Raw genomic sequence first — 6,683 nt, forward strand, 5'->3', positions numbered from 1 at the left:
TGTCTGATGAGTTTCCAATTTATCTCGTGATCCATTCGACAGGTTTTTGGCGACACGGATCACCGTGGACAGAAACTCCATTAAGAGACGTGGCGAACCCGGTCTTCTGTCCCAGAATCTAATGTATTTTAATGGAATTCTTGGTCCGCTCGTTTCTCTTACGCCACGCTTGGCCTCCCCTCTCCTCCTTCATTTGCCAGGGGATGAGCATTAGCGGAAAAGTTAGCCAAAGTACCCGCGACCCGGGGTGCAGCTGTGGCCGGTTCGCACGCGGTTTTTCCTTCGAACCAGCGGGTTAACGCTTTTACTTAGCTTAACGTTCGTTAAGGGAACAGCTGCCGCTCGCCACCGCGGAAAACGTCGTCGATGTTTTCTTTTTCGCGCACCCGCTTCTCTCATTTGGAGGGGATCTTCCTCTTTCTTCCCTTCCATAAATATAACTCCGTTTCGTCGTTGCTCCGATCCGTCGCTTTAATCCGGCTCGAATAAGAGCGCGATGGAAATGTTACGGACATTGCCGAGATTGCGCAAATGTGACAAAAAAAAAAAAAAACTGTTAATGATAATTATTGTCCTTTTATCGCGTGTTGAATTTTGAAAAATTTAAAAGCTTTTTAAAAGAGATTGAGGAAGGATTTAAGAAGATGTAAGGTATGATAACGTTTTAGTTTTTAAATAAGGGTAAAAGATAAGGACAATTCTGGTATTTCGTAAAGTGGAGATTTACCGAAAGAAGATAATACGGATTCATTTCTTTTTTTTTTAAGGAAGCTTTTTAATTTTACTAATAGAGGTATACACGCAATGGAAAAATAATTTTAATATTATATATAAAACCGTCGAATCTCCCTGAAACGGTTGAATATTAATTATTTCAACACGTAGTTTTCCCTTTAAATCTGATAAAATATTAATATCTATTGTCACTACAGTTAACAATGAATTAACAAGTTAAAATTTTTACGTTATATAGATTGACTAATGTACAAGTATTAAATTAAGGTATATCACTTTTTAATTTCCTGTAAGTCGATAATAGCACAACACTTATAAATCAATTTGCAAAAACGATTTTCAAAAAAAATAAATTGCCAACGATTTAAAACAATTCCTCGATAGAATAAGCCCTCCGTTTAAATCCATGTCGGCTCGTAGCAGTTGAAAACCTTTCCCAGATTAACCCTATACGTTACACCGCCGAGCCGACGGTTGTCCGGATTTCCACGTCCGACCTGTCTCTCGGGCCTGCATTATTTAACCGACTCCCTCCCTAATTAACGAATCCGCGGTTGTTTAATTTCACCGACGCGTCATAAACGCGCGCCATGTTTAGCGCGTGCACGCGCCACTAACCGCTGAGCATTCCGATAAATTTTGGCCGCGATTAACTTCCACGTTATCAACTATTGTTCCGCGTAAATTGATTTTGATATTTAGCCTGAATATCGTCTTTGGGATTACGCAAGGGGAAGTATGCGTATCGAGTCATCGAACCGAAGAGATGCCTGTCATTGCTCGTTTATCGCTTGACGAGGACTTTGGAGAGGATATTTCGTCAATTTTTTTTTTTTTTAAATAGTAGGAGAAAGTAGTAGGAATTTTAGGAAATTATGATGTTTGTCTATGGTATATGGATGGTGATTTTGGAAAGAATGCTTTGCTAATTTTAAATATTTTAGTAGAAAAGTAATACGAAGGTAAGATGATTTTAAAGATGGGATGTTATAAGTTTGAGATTTTGGAAAATTTTATTAATATTCATTGTGTTCAGTTAGTTTGGAAAGTATATGATGTTTATTGAGGTACAATATAATTTTATTTTTGTTACTCGATATTGTAAGGATTAATTTTAAATTCATGGGGAAGGAAAAAAGAAATGATACGAATTCATGTGAATTTTGGAGAGCACATTTAGGAGAGCTGGTTTTGGAATTTAAAATCCTTGAAGAAAAAATGTAATTGCAGTTACTTCTTTCGCGCTTGCGACCTAACCCCGGATTTAACTCAGGCGTGAAGCCCTAATTGGGGTCTGAATTTAAACAGATTGGAAAGAAATTGGTGAGATAAATTTTGCAAGTTTGTACAGTAGATTTGAGAAAGGATTTTAAGCAAATTTGGATAACTAACATTTTCAAGTTATAATTTTTAAGTATATATTTTACATTGTAAACTTCGAAAGAATTGATATCTTTTTCACTTTATTAGTATCAAATACTGAGCCCACTTTTTTTTCTATATATATTAAAATTTAATCAATTTAACAAACACTTCCTTCTTTATAATAAATATTCCTATAATAATAACAATATAAATAATAAAAAATGAATATAATTCAAATAATTTATAAAATATTGAAAAATTTTAAAGTATAAATTTAGTAAAGCAATTATTAATAAAAACATGTATGTATGTATAAATAAATAGTAGTATATAAGTAGATAATCATCAAGCAAGTAAGTTTGAGACAGATGGTTGTCATTAATTACCTGACGATGGTCCATGATATTGACTTGGAGGTTAATTACTCTTAAGGTTGATTAACTGCTCTTCTATTGACTAATACTGAAAGCTTAATTGCGCCTCAAGTGTTTGACATTTAGATGATTATTGACAGGTGATAACTAATCTTGAAGTCAACTGAATACTAAACTTAGGAATTGATCGATTCATTCACAATGCTATAACTTTGTTTTCTTAAATAAAATAAAGAGAAATAAAAATGATTTTCATCAATATAAGACGAATAAAACTTTAGTATTTATAATATTTGCATGGAATATCCTTCAAATATTTAATTGATACCATTTTCATATAATATATCTAAATTTTTTTAATTTTTAAATAATTAGAAATAAATGCAATGTTCTTGAATTATTCTAAAATCAGAAATTATGTACAATTCGTAAAATATATGTTTCATGAAAGGAGGATCAATATTGATATTAATATCATTAACAATAATAGAAAGCTTCGTGAAATAAGTAACAATAGCTATTATTCACTGTTTGCTTAAAATAGTATCTTAAATCAATTTAATACAATACAAAATATAAATATATAATAATTATTTACTTCTCACTATAAATTTTTTTTTTTTTCATTTGTATCCTTTTTTAAAAAATGCGCCGTTACAATCGAAATTGCTCGCGATAGACAACTCGAATATATCGATAATCAGCGCCACCACTCGTGGCGTCACGTCGATGAGAACTTCGCAGATTTAGTGCGCAATTCGAAACGGTAACCTGTAGACGAAATTGATGTTTATAACACGTAGTGAAACGAGCGGCATTAACGCGTGGTTATAAGCGATTCAAATTACATCGGTATATAGACGGCTACCTACTACAATCAGTGTGCATCATGTACAATTACATGTGACTCCGGCGTGTGCAACCACCGATTAATTTATCGTTCCATTATGAAATATTAACCTTCCAATCGGCTACTTTATTGGAGTTTATCGCGTCGACAGTGCTTCGTAACTTTACACCTCGAGAGTAATAATAGTGCATTATAATTTGGTGAAAGAGAGACACGAAGGATTGTAAACAGAACATTACAAAGATATTTCAAGCGAGTATGCATGAATAAATGAATTGAGTGTATGGGTGAGTGAATTGAAATATAATTCTTTTATTTTATTAATGGCTGATCTCATATTGGCTGTCAGATTATGAGGTTATGTTCAAACTGTCATTACATTTAATCTATTGTACCTATTGTTTCTACCTATTGTTTCTACCTTTTTTGTAAGATAGAAATGGTATGAAAAGAACATTTTTGTTTTAAACAATATATTTAAAAAGCTAAAAGACTATTGTTTTTAATCAATAATATTGGAAAATTATCAATTATGTATAGCTTGTAAATGTGCGTGGTACTATTAATCTTCTATAGATAATTCATGTATCTTTTTTATTCATTTTTCTTTCATAAATTGATTGTATTGAAACATCAATATTTATGAATGGGATAGTGTAATAAAAGAGAACAATATGATAAATTTCTTTAATTATTATTTCTCCAGATGTTCAGAATCATAATAAAGTTATGAAAGAGATATCATAAATTTGATAAGTAAATTGAAAACTAAACCAACGATTATGATATTAATTAAAAGATACGAATTGTTTGTTACTATTTCTTGAATAAGTACTTGTTCAAATACACATAATATATCTCAAAATGTTTTATGAAATACTGATGTTAACTAATTTCTTTCTTATTTATTAGAAACTTTACTTTTAATTTATGAAAAAATTAAATTACATAGTATCATGCTTAATATGAAAATAATTTAAAATGTACTAAAATATTATTACAGAATAATATATCATAGATAGATTTTGCATCTTTAGGAAATTTATAATATCTTTTTCACTTCTTTTCCTTCGGGAATTTTATAATGTCTCTTCTTTCAATTCCTTTTCATGCTATCTATACTCTCTTCAATTTTAATTTCATTTAATATTTAAATCATATATTGATGCTCATTTTTTCTACACATTTTTTACATTTCTACATTCTTTTTTCAATTCTTTTCCTTCGGGAATTTTAGAATGTCTCTTCTTTCGATTCCTTTTCATGCTATCTGTACTCTCTTCAATTTTAATTCTATTTAATATTTAAATCATATATTGATGCTCATTTTCTCTTCACGTTTTTTACATTCCTACATCTTTATTATTATTACTTTCTCTTTAATTCCTTTGGATATTAATTCGTTAATTCCAATTCATCATTCTTCCAATATCTATCCAATCTACGATCCCATCGATCCTAAAATTCAAGACATTACGTGAAAATCTGATACACAAGCAAAAGGATACACCGTATACGCAAACAAAATGATATTTTTTTCACAGATCGATATCTTGGTCGGCAGCTATCCAGCCTAAGCGAATATTTAAGAATTCATTATTCCTTCTTGCCAAAGGTTTACCGGAGTGAAAGCTAAGCCTCGTCGGGGATCGAAAATCTCGAATAAGACGAGCCATGCATTATAGATACCCATTCAGAGCACCGGTGGGTACTTCGTAACCACGTTGGCACCGGAAGAGCCTAGTTAAGGTGTGCCCTCAGACAGGCGGCCGAAAAAAGAGAGAGAGATCAAACCACCTTCCACAAATAGAAGTGATACGGTAAAATGAGGGGGGAAAAAAGAGAAATCAGACTATCTTTTATGAGTAAAAGTGACGAATCGAGAAAAGGAAAGAAGAAACGAAGAGTAGAATGAAACAATAGAAAGGAAATCAGAGAGAAGATTGTACAGAGGAATCAGTCAGAGGAAAGGTGAGATTAGATCACTTCCTACAAATGAAAGTGGATACAGAGAATTGAGAAAATTGAAAGAATGGGAAATGAAGAGTCGGGAAAGAAGTCGCACAAATAATTGAATAATCGAGAAATGAAAAAGGAAAGAAAGAGAACGGGAAACGAGGATCGAAAAGAGATAGAAAAGGCATGAGGACGAAAAGGGAAACAGAGAAGAGAAATACCTATGGTGATATGGATGGAGAAGGTTGGTGAGAAAAGATGGTATGGCATGGCAAAAAGAGAGCGGATACGTTGGGTGGGGGTAGGGTAGAGGGTTCAAATGATTTAGCCCCGCCGTGGGGTTAGATCCGCAATTTCGTTTGAAACATTCATGAGAAATATCCCCCGTCTAGTACCGCAGCTGCAGCGTTTAAAGAATTGCGCCACGCGGTCGCGACCGTTTACTTATCTGGATGGCTTCCTCCTCGGGGCTTCCACCCAGTCTTGAAGAAACCAGGGAAGAATGTTTCGCCCGCATAACCGGATCTTTCTCCGAGGCCAGGCCTTACGAACTGAAAAAAGAAGAAAAAAAAGGAAACGAAAAAAAGAAAGAGAAAAAACGCTCCCGGCACTCTGTGGATGCTGGCGATCTCGCGGAGGGAAACAAAAATAAAACAAGCCTTGCCGGATTTCACGGTCTTCTCACGGCCCAGAGAAATTCCACGCGCGACTTCTTCCAGCAATCCCTCCTTCTGTGTATTTCCTTCTTTATTTTCTATTCCGTCTTCATTCGCCTTCGTTCTTAGTCCCTCGACGAGCTTTAACCAGGTTATGGGTCAACATCAATTTCTTAATCGAGTGATGCGATCTTTGATCGTTTAATCGTGTTATTTGACTTCTTTCTTTTTTTTTGTGCATGCACAAGTAGATCATCATTGGAATTGATACACTTTGTGCATAAACTTATGAGACGATACATCTTCATTGTACCAATTGGATTAATAAAAGTTTTGATGAAAGATGACTTTTGTTCTAAAAATTTCTGTTTTTCTTTTCATTATCTTTTACAGATCTTTCGTATGTTTCTTCATATGTGAATAAAATTGACGTTCTCGACAAAGTTGTGGGAATTGATTATGAAAATATATCTTTTTCGGCAAATTAAAAATCACACGACGTTCTTTCTTTCATTTATAAAATAAGATATCATCTTGTGACCTCCGCCATCGCTGACAATTCACGAACCATATCGTTTATCGGATTTGAATAATCGGCGAACTGTTCGTAGCCAGCCCTCCGTTAGCATGCAGACGGTCAAACTGATTATTCCATTCCGTATGCCGGTCGAATAATGCTAATACCTCCGGTGTACCTGTATGTAATTGTTACCAAATATTTGCCCCGGAATATTGGAACTTCCTGCC

At 33.7% G+C, this 6,683-nt stretch overlaps 1 long non-coding RNA gene across 1 annotated transcript; it reads left to right on the forward strand.

The window, feature by feature from the left end:
- The first annotated feature begins 3,182 nt into the window (after positions 1-3,182).
- Positions 3,183-6,284, forward strand: LOC116415408 (uncharacterized). The gene is made up of 2 exons (XR_004226041.2): positions 3,183-3,611; positions 4,869-6,284. It is a non-coding gene; the product is annotated as an uncharacterized LOC116415408 (long non-coding RNA).
- Positions 6,285-6,683: the final 399 nt, after the last annotated feature.

This window comes from Apis florea, unplaced genomic scaffold (genome assembly GCF_048593485.1).
Source record: "Apis florea isolate Af1SG1 unplaced genomic scaffold, ASM4859348v1 contig_1484_pilon, whole genome shotgun sequence".
In the NCBI taxonomy this organism is placed as follows: Eukaryota; Metazoa; Arthropoda; class Insecta; order Hymenoptera; family Apidae; genus Apis; species Apis florea.